Here is a 22,180-nt window from a genome sequence, read left to right as displayed (position 1 = left end):
TCATTTTTGTTGTTCAATTACTTTTATTAGTAAGATCCGAGGAATGATGTGATACAACATAAACAAACCTCGATTGCAGGCTGCATTCAAGGCTGTGTACATAAATGAACATACAATCAAAGGACCACATATTTAGTAGATGATGAACACTGTCGAGTTATATGACAAGCCGATAAAATCAGCATCAGGTATATATGTGCAATGAAACCCCGACAGGGACAACGCGACATAAAAAAACAAGACGTTAGACATTAGACACATAAGGGGGAAGGAGGAAGGGGGGGGTAAGGATGATTCCTGACTAGCATTGTAGTGAGAGATGGGACCTAAAAATACTAACTCCAATCCTGCTCAATCGTGGTTAGAATTCACTGGAGCTCTCACACAAACTCCCGGGAGTCCTAAAAATAATGTAGAAAAAAATGGTCCTCTTAAGAACTGGCATCAACCCTGCTCAACCAGTTTTGAAATTCACTAGAACCTTTGAACAAAATCCAAGGGGTCCAAATTTTTAAGTATTTGTTGGTATTGCCCATATCTTCCGCTAAGAGCTCCTCCATTCTGTGAATTTTCTCAAAGGTGTTGAGCCAGTCCTTAAAATGAGGGGCAATAGTGGATTTTGAATATCTAGGTATGACCAGGCGAGCGGCTTGCACAAAGAATCTCAGGATTCTCAGGAGGCCTTTTTCAGCGTGGAGGTAGAACCAGGAAACATAGAAAACAACGCTCCCTCCAGGGTCCACCTGGTTGTGCTACCACTGACCCGGTCATAGAGGTCATTGAGGGACTTCCAGAAGGGTGTTAGTCTACTACAGTACCACCAGAAGTGTGTCATATTGCCCACCTCCTGGCCACAACGCCAACATGTGCTAGGGCATGGAGGGAGAAAGGAATGTAACAGGTCTGGTGTCCTGTACCATCTGGACAGGATCTTAAAATTATTTTCCTGGAGTCCGCAACTTAGGGACGACTTATGTGATAACTCAAATGCCTTCTCCCATTGGTCTGAAGAGAATGACTTCCCCAGTTCCCTTTCCCATGCCTTTACAAAGGGCAGGGCCGAAACAGAGTCGTCCTCCCTCTGGAGCAGCCCGTGGATCAAAGTTTTTAGACTGCCTGTAACAGAGCCATGCCCCTCTAGAAGACCCCTCCGGGAAGGAAGACAGCAGACGCAAGGAGCCTTTCTCTATAACTAGGGATATAGTAGGGTTGTCTGCACGTTAAAATACCCAAAAGTGATTTACGACCTACGCCCAAAGGGAAGTCAGGGTTATCAAGAAGTGGGGTCAAGGGGCTAGGAAATTTGGTGAGGCCCAGGGGTATTGCACTTTTATCCCATATTCCTAGGACCCGGCAGAGGTCAATAGAGGGAGCCGCGGAGGTCTTTTAGACTTAGAGATCCAAAGCAGATTCTGAACTGGAAACCCCACCTCCTGCTTCTCAAATTGAATCCACCTTTTGGAATGTCTATTATGAAGCCAGTCCAAAATACATGAAAGGATTAAGGCTTTATAATACTTTGGGAGGTCTGGGACCCCTGCGCCTCCCCTTAACCTGTGGCGGACTAAGAATCTCATCCCCAGCCTAGGATTAGAGCCTGCCCAGATGAATTTTAGAAACATGGATCTAAGAGCCCTGAAGAAAACGCTCGGCAGGGGTATGGGAATAGTGCGGAAAAGGTACAAGATTTGTGGGAGTATATTCATTTTAAGTGTGTGGATCCTACCAAACCAGGATAGCGGTAAACTCTTCCAACCTTGCAAATCTTTCCTAATGTCCTCAATAAGGGGGGTAAAGTTTAGTGGAAGAGATCTGAGGAGTTAGAGGGAATAACCGTGCCCAAGTATACAATATGGCCCTGGGCCCAGCGGAAAGGAAATGAGGATTGCAGAGTATTAACCAGGGCTGACGGCAGAGTGATATTAAGAACCTCTGACTTATGGAGGTTAACTTTAAAGTTGCTATGGTCTCCAAAAGTCGAAAATTCCTTCAGAATGTTAGGAAAGCTGACCAATGGGTCTGTACAATAAATAAGGAGATCATCTGCATAAATGGCAATTTTCGACTCCAGTTCTCCCAATCTCAGGCCCCTGATAGACTCATTGGCTCTGAGAGCTCTGGCTAGAAATTCCATAACCATAATGTATAGCAGAGGGGAGAGTGGACACCCCTGTCTGGTGCCATTACGGATACGGAAGGGTGTCGATAATGAACCGTTGACTCGTACCTGGGTGCTAGGGTCTTGATATAGAGCAAGTATTCTATCAATCATGCCAGGGCCGAAACCAAACGCCCTCAGGGACTCTCCCAAAAAATTGGGTCATTTTTGGGTGGTTTCTATTTTGTAAGCCTCACAAAGTGACTTCAGACCTGAACTGGTCCTGAAAAAGTGGGTTTTAGAAATTGTATGAAAAATTTCAAGATTTGCTTCTAAACTTCTAAGCCTTATAACGTCCCCAGAAAAATAAAATGTCATTCCCAAAACATAAAGTAGACATATGGGAAATGTAAATTAATACCTATTTTTGGAGGTATTACTATGTATTATAGAAGTAGAGAAATTGAAACTTGGAAATTAGCTAATTTTTCCAAATTTTTGGTAAATTTGGTATTTTTTTATAAATAAGTATTTTTTTTTTTTACTCCATTTCACCAGTGTCATGAAGTACAATATGTGACGAAAAAACAATCTCAGACTGGCCTAGATAAGTAAAAGCGTTTTAAAGTTATTCACACATAAAGTGACACTGGTCAGATTTGCAAAAAATTGCCTGGTCCTTAAGGTGAAATATGGCTGTGTCCTTAAGGGGTTAAAGAGGGGGGGGAGCATTATTATTTTTTTTTTACTGAAATTCTGCTTTCAACATATTATTCTGACTTTAAGAGATACGTCAGATAGCCTTGTGCCTTGCAGAAAGGGATCACAAACCAAGTGCAGCCTTTCCTGATTGAATCCAACTGTCAAAAATAGCAACTAAAATCTTACAGAACAGACACAGAGGAACCTCAGCTTTATGTAACATTGCAATATGCCAACACCAAGAAACTACATTCAGTTCTTACTTCTAAGTTATTAATAAATGCATTAAAATAGCTTATCTAGGACAGAACCCTGAGGTCCTATGCTTACAACGTTTAGCCAGATGGAGGATCCTCCATTAACAAGGATGCAGCCAAGTTTCTTGATAATGTACAAATAGCCTCCTCTAAGCCTATTTTACATTATTTACTCCTTAGATACCAGGAGAATTAAATATTGTATGCTTGTGCTACTACTCGTGTCTGCTACAGGTAAATTTAGGACCTCTTATGTTAGGCAGGGATTCTAAGTTCTTTGATTTCTTCCCATAAGCTGTAACAGCAGCCCTATAGCCCTGTAGCAAATGCAAAGCCATGTATGTCACTTCCATAGGAAATCATGCTTTTCTGTGGACAAAACCCAGACCAAAGAGACAAACTGCCAGTAAATCTTGACTGGACAAAGGCAAATCTTTAGGGTAGAGAAATCGGAATCCTGACAATCTAATGAGTGAGAACATCATACTGAATGTGACTAAAAGATGAGTCAAATATATTTGATTTTATCATATGAATTAGCAATGTGTAGGTCTAGCATAGGGTGGCCAGATGCAACACTGTAGATGAAGGCTAGGCGATGGGAACTCGCCTACCCTTCACATGCCGATAGGTGCATCTAAAATCTGAGCTTGTGGAGAGGGAGTATCATATTGGTTACTGACTTAAAGGGGTTCTCTGGGATTGTTATATTAATGGTTTATCCTTAGGATAGGTCATCAATATCAGATAAGTGGGTGTCCGACTCCCAATATCCTGCATTGTATAGTGGTTGGAGCTGGTCACTGCAAACCTGCTCCCATTCACTGGAATGGAAGCAACACTGCAGTAACCAACTCCATCCACTACACTGTAGACAGTCTGTGTAGTGCCCGAGCTACTTCCCAACTGCTGACCCTCGGCGGGGCCCAGAGTTGGACCCCCTAAGAATACACCATCAACATAAAAATCCCAGACAACCTCTTTAAGAGGTATGCTACTGATACTACATGTTCTTTCCCATTTAAATAACATCACCACATACATTACTGCCCTACAGGGGACCTCCCAGCTTGTGTCACTGATAAGCCCCTGATGAAATCATCAGCAACGACATCACCAAGATAATGTCGCAGAATCATCACCCGTTAAGAAGCCACCCTGGCTTGGATGACCCCTGTTTCCTGGTGTAGGCTAATGGCTATCTACAAGCTATGGGCTGGTAACCCTTGTAACAGTACTGCCCACCATAACCCCAGTTCTGACATCATCACCTGTGATGTGAATATCCATTCTGGGGCCTTAATGGTCTTAGTGGTCTGTCACTCAACTGCTAATGTATAGTGATTGCCAAGAATTTAACCTAATGTCGGCAGGGTGTGCCCGAGAAGAGTCACAGTTATTTATCAGATCCTGCTCTTCCCATTAGCAGTGGGCGCAGAGAGGTGGAACTCATGAATAACTATGACTCTTTTTGGGCAGCCTGTGACACCTCTCAGAAGTGTCCTGCCAGCATTAAACTGTACATTCTCGGCAACTGCTGTACATTAGTAGTTGAATGACCTCTGAAATCAGAATGTTTGTCATAACTTTATGCTATTCTCAGAAAGGGCAGCCTAAAGGATGTGACACAAAAAGGATGTGACAGAGTCATTTTAAAAGAAACTCATCAGACAATATCACTATGATGTCATCACATGCACGGACGGGTCACATCCATCTAAAATCTATTGATTGGATTGTTTATTCATTGTGGTTCACTGTAGCTTCTTATCATTGGCCAATTTGACAGCAAATTATAGAGAACAGGCGTCACTCTGGTCGACAACATGCAGAGCACAATATGGGGCACTCCTGAATATGAAGTAAAGGGGCCTAAGGAACAGCAGAAGCTCCAAAAGCACCAGTGATGATCTTGTTGTATCAGTGGAAGGTTATGAAGCCAGACCCAGCTAATCAGCTACTTACTGGGGTGGCTTCAATCTGAGAATGAACTGTTGAGTGCAGACTAGTCCTTTGAAATTGTCCATTAGCCACAGCCAACAGCACCCCCAATAGACTTACCAATGGCACAGACTACACTCACCAACAGCTATAATATATATATATACAGTATATACTAACATACACTAAAATGTCAAGTTATGGATCTGTTCTCCTGTCATATAAACCCTCTCTGAAGTTATAAAAAAAAGTCTAAATTTGCATCAATTCCTGAACTAAACCCCCTCATTATGCGTCTGCTAATCTAGGCTAACCATCACTTGAATTACACTGTTACTTCCCGACTTGAGTCTACAGTAATGTAAAGGGTAAGATTTTTGCACAGTCATCTTATATAGCCAATTACCTTCAGTTCATGCTCCTGGTTATGCTGTCTTGAGCAGTTTGTGGATCTTGAAGAACATCTCATTGGATATTTCTTTCACTATGGGACAAGTGTCACAAGTGATTCCAGAGAAAGTTGATGATTCTGTCACTAGGTCTGTAGAGAAGAAATCATCTAAGCTCTAGTGGCTTATTAGAGCACACGTGAAGCAGTAGAGGTTAGCCCCAACCACTGCACTGCCTGAGGTGACACTTCTCATGAAAATTCTAATGACCATGTCTGACCCATTCAGTCTTCACTCAGTACCTCATTAAACTTTTTACCTTCAGATTCCCTATGACAAGTTTATCAGACATAACGTGTTAAAAGTCCAGCTCACCTACTGCTATACTCCAGGGTGCATGGATGGACAGACACACACACCTGTGTGAACACCTCAAAAATATGAGTGATGTATATATATTTTTTTCCTAATGAAATTGTCCTACAATTAGTTAAAGGGACACTGTCACCTGGATTTTACTTACTGAGCTAATAACATCACCACATTAGTCTCCCTGATTTACATTAAAATATACTAGTATTACTGCCCTGTGTCTTTTATTTGGTCTATAAAATCGGTTTTTATTAATATGCAAAGTACCTCAATAAGGAGCCCAAGGGGACGTCCCTCCGGCAGTTGGAGCCCAGCCGCGCCCATTACTTCGGAGCCCAGCACCGCCCCACTGCTAATTTATTCACTGCTAAGCGCCGACGTAATGTTTGTGCAGCGCCCGTTTGTGCAGCTGGCGCATGCGCAGTGAGTTCTGTGAGGCCGATGCCAGCTGCACTAATGGGAGAGGCTGGGCTCCAACTGCCGGAGGGACGTCCCCATGGGCTCCTTATTGAGGTACTTTACATATTAATAAAACCAATTTTATAGACCAAATAAAAGACACAGGGCAGTAATACTGGTATATTTTAATGTAAATCGTATAGACTGTTGCGGTGATGTTATTAGCTCAGTAAGTAAAATCCAGATGACAGTGTCCCTTTAAACTAATTTAATTTATTAATTAATTTAAAAACATCCTGTTAATATATTCCTGTATGATTATTGCTCCCTCGTTCTTCAGATTCCCTTTAATACCATCCACCTCATGCTCAGTGACAATGACCACATACTGTATGCTTAGTACCTCCCACACTCAGTTTTCTCTCACCAGGACTCCACATTAGGTGGACATTCAAAGAGGGATTTAAGCAAACACCAGAAGGTGCTATAACAATATCTAGGCACGGGAGCATTTTGTTAAAATGATTCCAACTGAAAAAAAAAATCTAACAGAGAAATGCAATAGGTAATCCCTTTGGCATCACCCAAGTACAGATATCATCTGCTACAATCCGGCCTGAAAGGCTTGAAAATAATAGCAATAACCTGTTTCGGGGTGGCTCCGGAACTATACACCTTTGTCCATTGTGCAGTGGACAGAGCAGGTTACTGCAGATCTGTTGCCATTCAAGTTAAAGCAGCACTGTCCTCTACACAGTGGGAAAAGGTGTGTATATCTGGTGCTATCCTGAAAAAATGATCTGTGGGGGTACACAGTTTCTGACCATCACTGATCAGATATTGATGGTCTATTTTGAGGATAGGTCATAAACAGTAAAATCCTGGAAGGTATCAAGTCCCAATGTAGGTGGAACAAAATCAAGTGGCGGGAAATCTAGTCCAGGGGTCTGGACAACTGGGTTGATAGGTTTTACTTTTACAATGCTCTATATTGTTGGTTATTGGACAAGGCCGTTTGTTGCATTATTTATATGAATTTATTTTCATAAAACACAGGGTCCAGTTCTTCAAAATGTTCCATGTATGTATTTAAAAGGGTATTCTTATTCAATAAAATTACTGAAAATACTTAAATATTACTTTATTATCAATATATTCCCACACACCTTTCATTAGTTATAATGTCTTGTTTTGTCTAGAGAGCAATCATTAGGATAAGTAAAATGGCCACCATCCTATTAGTACACACAGAACCTGTTCTAATCACACAGGAAGATGAGTTAGTTCAGAACACTGAGCTAAAAAGCTGCCTCACCCTCCTCTATAATCCTGAATACAGTTTAATAAGATCTTCATCTTAATCTCCGTAGATATGGAGTTCATTAAGAGACATGAAGTGCAGAGAGGAGATGGGGGTGAGACTGATGAGCAGCAGCACTTGTATGCAGTCTCCATTAGCACAGCCCCACATTACCACAGTCTGTCCTGTCCGTCCTCTCTGTACTTCATGTCTCCTCGTGAACTCCATTCCTACAGAGGATTCATCTGAAATCTTATCAGCTGTATTCAGGATCATAATCCCTGACAAGTAGGCGAGGAGGCTGAGGCAGCTCTTTAATTCAGTGTTGTGAAGTAACTAGTCCTCCTGTGTGATCAGCACTGGTTTTGTGTGTACTAATAGGACGGCGGCCATTTTATTTCTCCCGATGAACGCTCCCTAGACAAAATAAGCCATTATAAGTAATTAAAGGTATTTTGGAATATAGTTATAATAAAGTAATATTTAAGTATTTTCAATTTCTTAATTCCCAGAGAAGCCCACTCAGCCAATTACTGGCCAACATGAGTAAACAGTTTCTGCTTCCTAACTGAAACTTGCTTAACCCTAGTACTTTTACCTTTCTTTGATGGCCTTCCATGTATTACATCCTGACCACTTTATATGCTCTACACCACATCAGTCTGACATCCTCTGCTACACATTCATTATCAACCAGTGACTCGTCTAGGCCTGGAATGGTAATTTTCCCCACTGGGCAGATTCCTAGTGGGCTGCTGTTGTACTGTAGATCACATACTGTCGACCTTGCAAAATCCAGTCCTCTAGTGTTTAAGGGGTATTGTGGTTGTTTGACAATATCCCCTATTAGATCGGTCGGGGTCTTACCACTGGGACCCCCACTAATCACGAGAACAGGGGCCCAGTAACCCTGCAGCCCCCCTGAAATGTACAGAGCAGCAAGTCGGGCATGAATGCGGCAGTTGTACTCGGCTATCTCCAGAACTCCTATAGAAATGAATGGAGTGGCCACGCGCATGTTCGACCGCCCTCTCCGTTCACTTCAGGGGGGCTGCAAGGGGTATGGGGCCCCCATTCCCATTATTGGAGGGACATTTATCATGTTATCTCCATTAAAAAGTCACAAATTATGGCAGATTAGTGCAGAGGGCATGGTAGTTGCAGAGAACTAAGTTTCTAGGAGTAATGGCAATGCCCCCCGTTGCTCCTAGAGGCTCATTTACATAAATCAAAACCTAATTTTTCTCAGCAATGCAGACACATATGAACATGGGACCAACACAGATGTCTTCAGCTGTTAAGAACACATGGAACAGACCAGTAAAAATGTGAAAAAAGATACAAGACAGATCCATCTGTCCGCAATGCATCAGGATCCGTCTCACAAATGCTTTCAGTCAGCGGCAGATCGGCGGATCCGTCAGGCAGTTCCGACTGCGGAACTTTCTGCCGGATCACACTGCTGCAAGTGTGAAAGTAGCCTTAGTTTTGTCCTCAATACTGCAATAATCAAATCAAAAAATTCAATTGAATAATTGCTGATTTGAGCTGTAAACTTTAGATTACAATTGTTATAATTTTTCTCACCAATCCTCCCTAGACTGACCCCAAACAAATATTATATGGTCAATGTGCGCAGTAAAGAAATCTACAGGTGGGAAGTTATTTTTATATAATTGAGAGATATTTGAGGAGACTTTATTGCCTAGATATTTAATAACAGGTTGGGAATAATCAAATGGAGAGATGGCTGTCAACAATGAGGCCAGACTTTCAATAAGGGAGATGCTGAGAATACGTGACTTTCCCATGTTAACGTTAAAGTTATGCCAAAATCAGGTTCTATTGGGAACAAATCTGATCTGATAATTTGCTCTGCTAATCGAAGCAGCGGAGCAGGCAGCAAATTGTCAGGCAAATCAAGTTCTAATGGGAACAAATTTAGTCTGATCTGGGACTATCAGTGAAGGAAGGAGAGTTTGTAGGTGATTTGCTAGTACTTTTGTGAATATTTTAAGATCCATGTTAAGTAGGGAGATAGGCCGGTAGTTATTAGAGAGTGTAGGGTCTTTACCGTCTTTATGAAGAACAGAGATCAGGGCCGCAACTGTTCCTTTATGAAAAGGGACTCCTTTTAATGCTTCATTAAAAAGCTTACTCATATATGGTAGAAAGGTGTCTGGAAAGGTATTATAGTAAAAGGATGAAAGACCATCAGGGCCTGGACTTTTATTTTTTGGGGTGTTGGCGATTAATTCCTTGATCTCTTGCAAAGATATGGGGGAGCATAGGTCAGTCAGCTGTGGGAGAGAAAGAGAAGCAAAGAAATCTTCCTATGAGATCTTTTTCATTTTGTGTCACTATCCTCTACCACCGTGACTCCAAATTATATAGTTGACTATAAAAATTACTCAATTCTCGCACGTCTTCTGTTTTCTGTAACACAGCGCCATAGGCGTCTTTAAGGGGGTTGCTTGGGCTTTTATTATTGATGACCTATCCTCAGGATAGGTCATCAATAGGGATGAGCGAACCCAAACTGCAAAGTTCGGGACCGTACCTGCCAGTCTTGATTGACAGGGCCAGACCATCGTTCGTCTCCTCCTGCTGGCCCTGTGTGCTGGGTAAATGGCACAGCGCAGGCATGAGAGTTACCCAGCACAAAGGGTGGGCAGGAGGAGACGAATACTGGCCTGGCCCTGTCAATAAAGACTGGCAAGCCATAGAATGAGGTGGGAGAACGCTCCCCCTGCTCCTAGAGGCTAATTTGCATATTATAAAAGTTTGAATTCTTCAGTAACAGGGTCATGAATAAACAAAAGAATAGCAGAGTTAGGGTCTGCTGATATTAGCATATCGCTAATGTCAGCCACTTTAATAGGGATAATTCTGGTGACTTATAAGTATTGTTATTTTCCGCTATAACCATGTTATAACAGAAAATAATAAGTAAAGTTCGGGTCCCCATAGACTTCAATGGGGTTCGGCTTCGAGTTCGGATCCCGAGCTTTGATCTTGAAGTTCGTCTAAACCTGGCGAACCCAAGCTTTCACGGGTTTGCTCATCACTAGTCATCAATATCAGATCGGCGGGGGTCCGACACCCAGCACCTCTACCAATCTACCGATCTTTCTTCCTGCTCACCACTGCTGCCCCCGTCACGGCCTGCTATTGGCTGATAACACCTTTAAAGGGAACCTGTCATCAACTTTATGCTGAGCTCAGTGAGGGCAGCATAAAATAGTGACAGAAATGCTGATGTCAGCGGTGTGTCACTCATGAGCTAAAAGTTAGTGGTTGCTGAGAACCAGCATCATAATCATTGCAGCCCAGGCCTTGAGAAGAGTCAAATCTACTTGAGAAGAGTCATGGTTATTCATAATCTCCTGCTCTCCCCACTTATCGGCTGATGATTGGAAGTTCTCTCCTAGAGAGAAAGGGAGAAAACTAGGTAGAAGACTGGTCAGTCATCAGCAGGTGGGCAGGAGAGCAGGAAGTCATAAATAACCAGGACTCTTCTCAGGTGGCCGGGACTCTTTTCCAGGCCCAGTCTGCAATGATTGTGATGTTGGTTCTCGGCAACTACTTACTTTTAACTTTTAAATGACCGACTGCTGAAATCAACTCACCTGTCTGTACTTTATACTGCCGTTAGTACGGGCAGCATAAAGTTGATGACAGATTCCCTTTAATAGTGGAAGAGGAGCAGTGCTGTATATAAGTTACAGGTATAAATATGTATTGTATCCTTTGGTAGGAATTTGGTGCAGAATAGTGGGAAAAATCTTTAATGGAGGGATTCCAAGCTCGCCAGGCATCTGTTAAATGTAGGGATCGTAATCCATTTCTAAGTTTCACTAAGGCTTTATATCCAATTGCAGATTTATCATCAAGTATCCAACAGTACATTTAAAGCCAAATTTAGATCACCTCCCAGGATTATAGTCCCTTCCGAAAAGTGAGGAAATTTCTTCAGGTCAGACAGAAGCCATGACATTTGCTCTTTGTTAGGAGCATACACATTCCCTATGGTCATCATGGAGTTGGCAACTTTCTCCTTTAAAAATATATAACGACCCTCTGTGTCAATACATTTATCCACCAAAGTAAATGACATATGTTTTTCTGACACAACTTTTTAATAATTCTGTCTACCGAGCTACAGTATGTAACTTTTTTTTTTTGGCAGGGTAAGGTGAGTTGTAGAATTATTTTGGTACTTTCTGATCATTTTTATTCAATTTTTTGGGGGATGAGGTGACAAAAATATTGTACAATTTTTCCATTGATGATACCAGTTATGTTATTTTTTATTGTTTATTTTAAATATAAAATTGTGAAAAGGGGAGTGATCTGAATTATTTTAGTTTTTAATATTTTTATTTTTTACTTTCATTTTTAGTTCCCTAAAGAAACTTGAACATGTGATTTTTTTGATCACTTAGTGTACTAATGCCATCATTGTTTTGTTTTTTTTGGGCTTCCTATTAAGTTCTGCCTCAGGTCCCAGGCTGCCATAGCAACAGATCTGAAACTGTGGGACGTCCGATGGGTGTACAGAGGGAGTACCCTCCCTCTATCTAACCTCTTAAATGGATCATCTCTATTAATCCTGGCATCTTTGGGTTAAATGACCAGGATTGGAGTTATCTCTGATCCTGGTCACTACAGCCAGGTGTCAGCTGTCTTTTATAGCTACCTGCTGCATATGGAGCAGGCTCAGCTTGTTAGCCCTCTACATACTTCTCTTACACACTGGTGACATACATGTCATTTTGCATTAAGGGGTTATTTGCAACAAGCTCCTACCATTGGTTGTGTTGGGCACCAGCAGTATCACTGTGCTGGTCATAACGCTCCTCCGTTCAGGGAAAGTATCATACCTACGAAGACACGAGCGTAAAATGCTTGTAAATTTTCTATTATTCTTGCACAAGCGTAATTGCAATCTCTGCCTGGGGTGCTATTTTTCTGCTGTATGTGTGCCAGGACTGCTTTTTAGACCCAGTTTGACCCTAAACTCGCCTGCAGGAAACAACCTGGGGATCTCCAGGGTGTCTTAGAGCGTGATTTTCCCCTATTTATCTTCTCTGTGAGCTCCAGAGGTAAAAAAAAAAAATTTGCAAAGTAAGGGAAAATACATCACAGCAGTCCAGTGCTAGCAGATGTCACAGAAGGGAGATGCCCCTTGCTTGGGAGAGAAATGCATCTAGCTGTGCAGCTGAAACAGGGAATAATTTGGCTGTAAGAGACTTTAGGGAAACCCAAAAACAACCTTTTCCTTCACAGTTATTATTGTACAAAGTACAGCTATTATGCAAACTTTTTTTTGAAAACTCAGGTACACTTTAAGGACGTCCACTGTACAGGTACATGTAGATATCCACATGTAAAGATGGTGCCCATACAATGTTCATGATCGTCGATAATGCCTTTTAGACTATCTATCTCTAGAACGGTGTGCTCTTGTTCATTTTGGTGAACTGGATTTAGATATAGGTGTGGGATCTGCACCTATCAGACAATGGGGACATATTGTGTCAATATGCCTCCAATGTGTGAGGTGACACAAACCCTGTAATGATTCCAATGAGTAAACGAAGCAGAGGTTGACAGCAATGATGGCAAGTTCTGGACGGGACGGTAACCTCACAAGCTGTTTTTCCATCTCAAGCTTCTGCTGCTCCTCATGAGGAGAAAGGAAAGGACACTGCTCTGGACTCTGCTGTGAACAGATGGAGAATTTGGCATACATATACTATTTGCAAACAGGAATTTACTTGTATCAATTTATGAAAGCTGCAATTTTTGTACATTGTGATAGTTAACATAACTGGTATATACTGGGTTTCTTAATTCAGTGTTTTTGATGCAGCTTTTGAAGCCAAAGCCAGAGGTGGATTTGCAGCACGCCAGACCTGCAGGGTATTGCGATTGTGAGGTCACGGTTTATGGGCAAGCGAGGGTTACTCACAGTTCTGTAGGAAAACCCTGGGCAGGCGTACAGCAGTGAAGGAGAGGCTGGCACAGGGGTCCTCTGGGGCACACTCTGTATATAGGGACCAGGCCTGATGGTGGATGAGGTGCCCTGGATGTTGCAGGTGTTTTATGTGCCTGGGGCAAGGTCCCTTTAAGGTTCGTGACGCCAGTGCCTGTGACGGTGGCACACCGATTTGCAGTAGTAGTAAATGAGGAACACGATGGTATGGTGAACCAAACTTTGCTTTACTAGTAACAGTTCAATTTTGTACAAGTCAGTCGTCCATACAATTCCATATAGCAAGTTCCCTTTCACAAGCAGGTTTTCACAATCAACAATGGCAGGTATATTCCTTGCAAGATACTCGGAGGGTAATAATCACACACTCAGATCAGGTTGTACCTTCTCCTCAGATATAGAGTACACTGTTCCTAGAACTCCTGTCTGGTTTCTTTCCCAAGGCCTGAACGCCCAAATGCTGACTTTTATCCTTGGCAAATAATCTTCCTCCCGTATTTATCCTTGCTCTATATTTATGACTCTTCTGCCCTTCAGCTTACTTGAGTTTAGCTGGAACTCTGGCTCTGCTTGGCTTGTGGGAACTGCAGGTTTCTCCCAGGAGGCACATCTCTTCTACTGGGGTGACTCTTCTGAGCTAACATAGACTCAGGGAAACTTCAGGCAGGCTAGGATCCCTCCACTAGCCTCCTGGTAGCAACTAGTAGCCTGGGCTGTCTAGCTGCATGTCAGGAGGAGGCCCTCAGCTTGTCTCTGGCTGGTGCCTTCTCACTTCTGTCTCCACAGACTCCTGACTACAGACTAACTCCTCCCTGTCTGGGCCTGAACATTTATACTAGGGGCTCTCTATCTCCCTCTAGTGTCGTGGATGCTACACTACACCCTAATAGGCCTGCTATACATATCACAGGGGAACAATTACATATAAAAGCATATAGAAAAAACATTAAAATGGACGGTTAAATATACTGCCACTGTCCCTTAGGAGTAGAAGGACAACGTGGCCCAATTGACCCTTGTGTAGTGCCCACTTTTACCTAGTGGGACACTTCAGATTTATAGAGAATTATACTGAGGGACAGATTTACTAATAAAAATGTGCCATGTCGTACATGCTTTGCATCATAATTTATTGTGTTTTAGATACTTTTTACAGCTTGTATGAAAAAGGGGGCATGGCTTCATGGGAAAGGACCATGGTTTAAAATGTGCCAAAAGTTTGCTGCATTTTTTGTTCTTTCATGAAGCCAGCAAAGGGGTGGTGTATAGTTCATCTAGACAGTCTAAGGTCTTATTCACATAAGTGTTTTGATCAGTGATTGTGAGCCACAACCAGGAGCGGAGGCTACAAATGGATAAGGTATAACGGAAAGACCTGCCCCTTGTTTTTCCTCACAGTCACTAATAGAAATCACTGACCAAACACTGAATGTGTGAATAAGGTCTAAAGATACACCAGATGTATTGTCCAGCATCAGACGCGGTGATAGATCTGGTACAGTGATAAAGAATAAGAAGTACAGCATGTAGTATTGCTAATTGCTTGTAGGTTTTTATTCGATATACGGCGTGTAACGGTTTGGCTCACAGGCCTTCATCAGACACTATGTCGCAGATAGGAAGAAAAAGAATAGATGGTGATAGCCAACTGTTACCTGTTATATCTGTTATACCATATACTTTACTAGCAGCGCCTGGCTTCTATTACCATCTATTCTTTTTCTTCCTATCTGCGGCATAGTGTCTGATGAAGGCCTGTGAGACAAAACGTTACATGCTGTATATCGAAAAAAATCCTACTAGCAATTAGCAATACTACGTGCTACAGTTCTTATTCTTTATCAAAGAGCGGGGTTGGATCTCTACATATAGCACTAACAAGCAGTGTGCGACAAAGAGCATATATTTACCAGATCTGGTACAGTTTAAGGCCTCGTTCACACTTCATTGACTCACCGACATGTGCTATCACATGTGCCTATTAATTTATAGTGTTTTTTCACACATCAGTGGAAAAATCATGGAGACATACATCACTTTGGTCTGTGATGCAGACCAAACACGCCAATTGAAATCTATGAGTCAGTGCAAACTCCTGACACAACATGGATCACATTTGTGTTCTTTCAGTGTTTTTTTTTTTTTTTTTTTTGGACCATTGGTAGGAGATGCTCTGGAATTCATTTTCAGATGAACAGTGTCCGTGGAATACAGATAAGGGTACTTTCACACTAATGTTTTTATTTTCCTGCATAGAGTTCAGTCACAGGGGCTCTATACCGGAAAAGAACTGATCAGTTTTATCCTAATGCATTCTGAATGGAGAGCAATCCGTTCAGGATACATCAGGATGTCTTCAGATCAGTCTTTTTGACTAATCAGGCAAAAGAGAAAACCGTAGCATGCTACGGTTTTATCTCCGGCCAAAAACACTGAACACTTGAGCACATAGGAATGTATTAGTGGCGGATCCGGCATTCAAAATACTGGCATACACAGACCGAAAAAAAGGTGAAAAAAAATAAATGCCGAATCCGGTATTGCAATGCATTTTTCTGACTGGCCAGGCATATTTCAGACTGATCAGGATCCTGATCAGTCTTACAAATGCCATCAGTTGGCATACGTTTTTCCGGCGATGGAACTGCTTGCCGGATCACTCTGTCGCAAGTGTAAAAGTAGCCTTACACACAAAGAGCAAAAATTGGACACACAGACCAAACACAGATTCTTCACAGATATCTTCACGGACTGATTTTTCAGATGTCAAATAGATATGGAAATTTAAACGAGGCTTAAGACCGTCTGAGTCCACTTTCACACAGTCAGTGTTTGGTTAGTGTTTGATCAGTGATTCCCATCAGTGATTCTGAGCCAAACCAGGAGTGGAGGCTACACAGGGATAAGGTATAAAGGAAAGATTTGCTCCTGTTCTCTGTTTTTGACCCGCACCCGGTTTTGGTTCACAATCATTGCTGGAAATCACTAATCAAATACTGACTGTGAGAAAGTGGTCTAAAGCCTGTATTAGACCTGCCAATTTTTCAGCAGATGACCGATAACGAGCGTTCATATGAATGCTCGTTAGCGATCATCTTGCAGTGTAATACTGCCGCCACTTGCCTGATGAATGAGCAAATGAGCTCGTTGATGAGGCAATCCAAATCTTTTGACATGTTAAAAAATTATTGTTTGCAGGCGGTAGATCGTGGTGTCTAATCACGATCTGCAGCTGGCAAACCACTATTCAGCATGGGGATGAGCAAAGGGATAGCGATCGCTCCGCTCCATGCTGCAGAGGAGATCGCTGCATGTAATAGCAGCAGTCTCCTCCGCTAGCGAGCAGGCGATTGCCAGGAGGTTACGCTTCCCTCTAGACAATCGTCTGCTACATCAGCTTAAAGGGAACCTGTCACCCGGAATTTGTGTATAGAGCTGAGGACATGCGTTGCTAGATGGCCGCTAGCACATCCGCAATTCCCAGTCCCCATAGCTCTGTGTGCTTTTATTGTGTAAAAAAAAACGATTTGATACATATGCAAATTAACCTGAGACAGTCCTGTATGTAAGATGAGTCAGGGACAGAACTCACCTCAGGTTAATTTGCATATGTATCAAATCGGTTTTTTTTACACAATAAAAGCACACAGAGCTATGGGGACTGGGTATTGCGGATGTGCTAAGGGCCATCTAGCAGCCCATGTCCTCAGCTCTGTACACATAATTCCGGTGACAGGTTCCCTTTAAGTTTATATCTCAGCATTAGACAGTAATACTAAATGTTCTCCCCCGTCTTTCCTTTATAAATGTCCTCCATTCATGATCTGTTCCTGATTTTGCCCTCAAAAACTATACAATCCTAATCAATTGTGCCAAATTACAAACTCAGTGCTGTTAATCTCTATACATACACGGCACAGGACATAAACCTGGTAAAGATGTGCCGTGAAAGAATGAGAAAACCAATTACAGTCCAATGACTGGCTGCAGGTGGTCAGAGCTGTATTACAGCAACATTTCCAGGGATAACAATCTCTGGAGACAAATTTTCCAAACCTTTCTTACATGCTTCATCTCCATTGTCACATCAGCGTCCGCCATCCCACTGGGGTCATCAAGCAGTCCATGGAAATCAATATGTAATAAATGGAAGAGACATTTGCACTGCGATTCAATTATGTTGTAAGGTTACACGGTTTCATGCATGAGGAGCTTCAGCAGATAAACAGCGCGGAAATACTATATACCGCCATGTACTGTCACTACATGGCAGCTCCACTCACCACCACTGTGATTAGTAACAGATGAATTGGTTTACCTTGTGTAGCCTGTTTACATCTCACACATAACATTGTGAGTTATAAGAGTGGACAGAAAAATATCCCTTTATCCCACGGTGATGAATATTTTACAGGACTGAATGGAGGCACCAAAGAACAACAGCTACATCATATACACGCACCATGCGCCTCTCGGGTGCATCTAAAAGCCTTTCGTTGCCTTTCTCTGCTCTCAGATCCACGGCTTCACATAACAGTTTTTAGGCTGCTTTCAAGATACCTTTTAGTGTCATTTTTCTGCACTACTGTTTTTTGCAGCATTTTTTGGTGGTAAAAATAGCAGCTCTAGACATTAGCTAAAGGTCTAGGACAAGCATTTTTTTTTTTTTTTTTTTTGCTCCTGCCATTTTCGTTCACTGGATTTATTTTTTTTTTTTCTTTCCTGCTTTAAAAAAAAAAATGCAACATGTTGGAGCTCTTCAAGTTTTTTTCCGAACGTTTTTATATCACCTTCTTTATAGAGGAAAAGCACCATAATGAAAACACCAATGGTAAGACACACAGTGGCAATGCCGCTTCCTGCTCCGGTCTCAGCAGTCATGTGAGTATGTGATGCTGGCTGAGTCTTAACAGATCCAAATCAGCTCTGCAGCGATGTACAACCTCTGTGGGGGCTCCATTTTCCCTGTAACTATGTCAGCTCCAGTTACAGGAGTAATCAGCAGTAAAAAAAATAAACAAAATAAAAAATAAAGATGAAATAAAACATAAATACCGTATTTTTCATTCCATAAGACGCACCTAGGATTTAGAGGAAGGAAATAAGAATTATTTTTTTTTATCAGACCTCAGGTTAGACCCCCTAATCTTCATCACACTACCAAAATCAGAATCCCATTCTTCATCAGACTTCAGATCAAACCCCCATTACACCCCATTCCTCATCAGACCCCTAAATCAGAACACCATTCCTCATTAGACATTAGATCAGACCCCCATCAGACATAAAATACAGTATCTCACAAAAGTGTGGACATCCCTCACATTTTTGTAAATATTTTAATATATCTTTTCATGGGACAACACTGAAGATATGACACTTTGATACAATGTAAAGTAGTCAGTGTACAGCCTTTATAACAGTGTACCTTTGGTGTGCCCTCAAAATAACTCAACACACAGCCATTATTGTCTAAACCGCTGGCAACAAAAGTGAGTACATGTCACGCCCTGCCCTGTGGGTGTTCTGAGGAGATCTGTCAGAGTTGCTGCACGTGACTCCATTGACAGTTTGTTTTGTTGTGGGTTTGAACAGATTCCCACCTCCTCCCCAGGTGTGGTTCTTTAGGTAATTGGTGAGGCTATTTATTCCTCCCTCTCCCTATAGCCTTTGCGGGTTATAGTTCTGCCTTGTGTGAGCTCTGGAAGCTTGGTGGATCATCGGCTCCAACACATCTCTAGATAAGTCCTTTTCCCTTTTTACTTCTGTCTGTTTTGACTAGACCTCTAAGAAGACGCTAGCTCCGTCGGTTGTGGAAGGAGCTGGGTGTCTCTTTCCCTCTTCCCTACAGCTGAGGGTTTGGTTCAGTGTGTTTTAGTCTTAGGTACGTGGGCATGTGCATATCTACCATCCAGATATGCACATGGGCATAGCAGCTTAGGGAAAGTGTTTTAGGGATTGCTAGAAGGTGACCCCTTTGTTCCCTAGCATTTGGGTCCTAATCAGTTATTTGCTTTGCCGTGTTCTGTATCCTTCCCTTATCTTACCTACCATGACAGTACACCCCTAAGGGAAAAAGGCCAAATTGTGCCCAAAGTGTCAATATTTTGTGTGGCCACCATTATTTTCCAGCACTGCCTTAACTCTCTTGGGCATGGAGTTCCCTAGAGCTTCACAAGTTGCCAACGGAATCCTCTTCCATGCCTCCATGACGGCATCACAGAGCTGGTGGATCTTAGAGACCTTGCGCTCCTCCACCTTCTGTTTGAGGATGCCCCACAGATGCTCAATAGGGTTTAGGTCTGGAGGCATGCTTGCCAGCCCAGCACCTTTACCCTCAGTTTCTTTAGCATAGCAGTGGTCGTCTTGAAGGTGATTTTGGGGTCATCATGTTGGAATACTGCCCTGTGGCCCAATTTCTGCTTCAGTATGTCACAGTACATGTTGGCATTCTTAGTTCCCTCAATGAACTGTAGCTCCCCACAGCTGGCAGCACTCATGCACCCCAAACCATGACGCTTCCACCACCATGCTTGAATGTAGGCAATGTATGCTTGAAGGCACACTTGTCTTTGTACTCCTCATCTGTTTGCCATCACACACGCTTGACGCCATCTGAACCAAATAAGTTTACCTTGGTCTCATCGGACCACAGAACATGGTTCCAATAATCCATGTTCTTAGTCTGCTTGTCTTCAGTAAACAGTTTGCGGGCTTTCTTGTGCATCATCTTTAGATTTTTGAGACAACAGCCATACAGACCAAATTTGATGCAGCATGCGGCATATGGTCTGAGCACTGACAGGCTGACCTTCCACCGCTTTAACCCCTGCAGCAATGCTGGCAGCACTCATACATCTATGTTGAAAAGACAACCTCTGAATATGACGCTGTGCATGTGCACCCAACTTCTTTGGTCGACCATGGCGTGGCCTGTTCTGAATGGAACCTGTCTTGTTAAACTGCTGTATGATCTTGGCCACCCTGCTGCAGCTCAGTTTCAGGGCGTTGGAAATCTTATAGCCTAGCCCTAGGCAATCTTTATGTAGAGCAATAATTCTTCTTTTCAGATCCTCAGAGAGTTCTTTGCCATGAGAAGCCATGTTGAACTTCCAGTGACCAGTATGAGATAGAGTGTGAGAGCGAAAACACCAAATTTAAAACACCTGCTCCCCATTCTCACCTGTGACCTTGTAACACTAACGAGTCACATGACACCGGGGAGGGAAAATGGCTAATTGGGTACAATTTGGCCATTTTCATTTAGGGTATACTTACTTTTGTTGCTAGTGGGTTAGACATTAATGGCTGTGTGTTGAGTTATTTTGAGGGCACACCAAATTTCCACTATTATACAGGTCCTTCTAAAAAAATTAGCATATTGTGATAAAGTTCATTATTTTCTGTAATGTACTGATAAACATTAGACTTTCATATCTTTTAGATTCATTACACACAACTGAAGCAGTTCAAGCCTTTTATTGTTTTAATATTGATGATTTTGGCATACAGCTCATGAAAACCCCAAATTCATATCTAAAAAAATTAGCATATCATGAAAAGGTTCTCTAAACAAGCTATTAACCTAATCATCTGAATCAACTAATTAACTCTAAACACCTGCAAAAGATTCCTGAGGCTTTTAAAAACTCCCAGCCTGGTTCATTACTCAAAACCGCAATCATGGGTAAGACTGCCGACCTGACTGCTGTCCAGAAGGCCATCATTGACACCCTCAAGCAAGAGGGTAAGACACAGAAAGAAATTTCTGAACGAATAGACTATTCCCAGAGTGCTGTATCAAGGCACCTCAGTGGGAAGTCTGTGGGAAGGAAAAAGTGTGGCAGAAAACGCTGCACAACGAGAAGAGATGACCGGACCCTGAGGAAGATTGTGGAGAAGGACCGATTCCAGACCTTGGGGGACCTGCGGAAGCAGTGGACTGAGTCTGGAGTAGAAACATCCAGAGCCACCGTGTACAGGAAATGGGCTACAGGTGCCGCATTCCCCAGAAACAGCGGCAGAAGCGCCTGACCTGGGCTACAAAGAAGCAGCACTGGACTGTTGCTCAGTGGTCCAAAGTACTTTTTTCGGATGAAAGCAAATTTTGCATGTCATTCGGAAATCAAGGTGCCAGAGTCTGGAGGAAGACTGGGGAGAGGGAAATGCCAAAATGCCTGAAGTCCAGTGTCAAGTACGCACAGTCAGTGATGGTCTGGGGTGCCATGTCAGCTGCTGGTGTTGGTCCACTGTGTTTTATCAAGGGCAGGGTCAATGCAGCTAGCTATCAGGAGATTTTGGAGCACTTCATGCTTCCATCTGCTGAAAAGCTTTATGGAGATGAAGATTTCATTTTTCAGCACGACCTGGCACCTGCTCACAGTGCCAAAACCACTGGTAAATGGTTTACTTAACATGGTATTACTGTGCTCAATTGGCCTGCCAACTCTCCTGACCTGAACCCCATAGAGAATCTGTGGGATATTGGGAAGAGAAAGTTGAGAGACGCAAGACCCAACACTCTGGATGAGCTTAAGGCCGCTATGGAAGCATCCTGGGCCTCCATAACACCTCAGCAGTGCCACAGGCTGATTGCCTCCATGCCACGCCGCATTGAAGCAGTCATTTCTGCAAAAGGATTCCCAACCAAGTATTGAGTGCATAACTGAACATCATTATTTGAAGGTTGACTTTTTTGTATTAAAAACACTTTTCTTTTATTGG

Source organism: Bufo gargarizans, chromosome 6 (genome assembly GCF_014858855.1).
Source record: "Bufo gargarizans isolate SCDJY-AF-19 chromosome 6, ASM1485885v1, whole genome shotgun sequence".
Taxonomy (NCBI): Eukaryota; Metazoa; Chordata; class Amphibia; order Anura; family Bufonidae; genus Bufo; species Bufo gargarizans.
The sequence above is the reverse complement of the archived record's forward strand: the minus strand, read 5'-3'. Positions refer to the sequence as shown.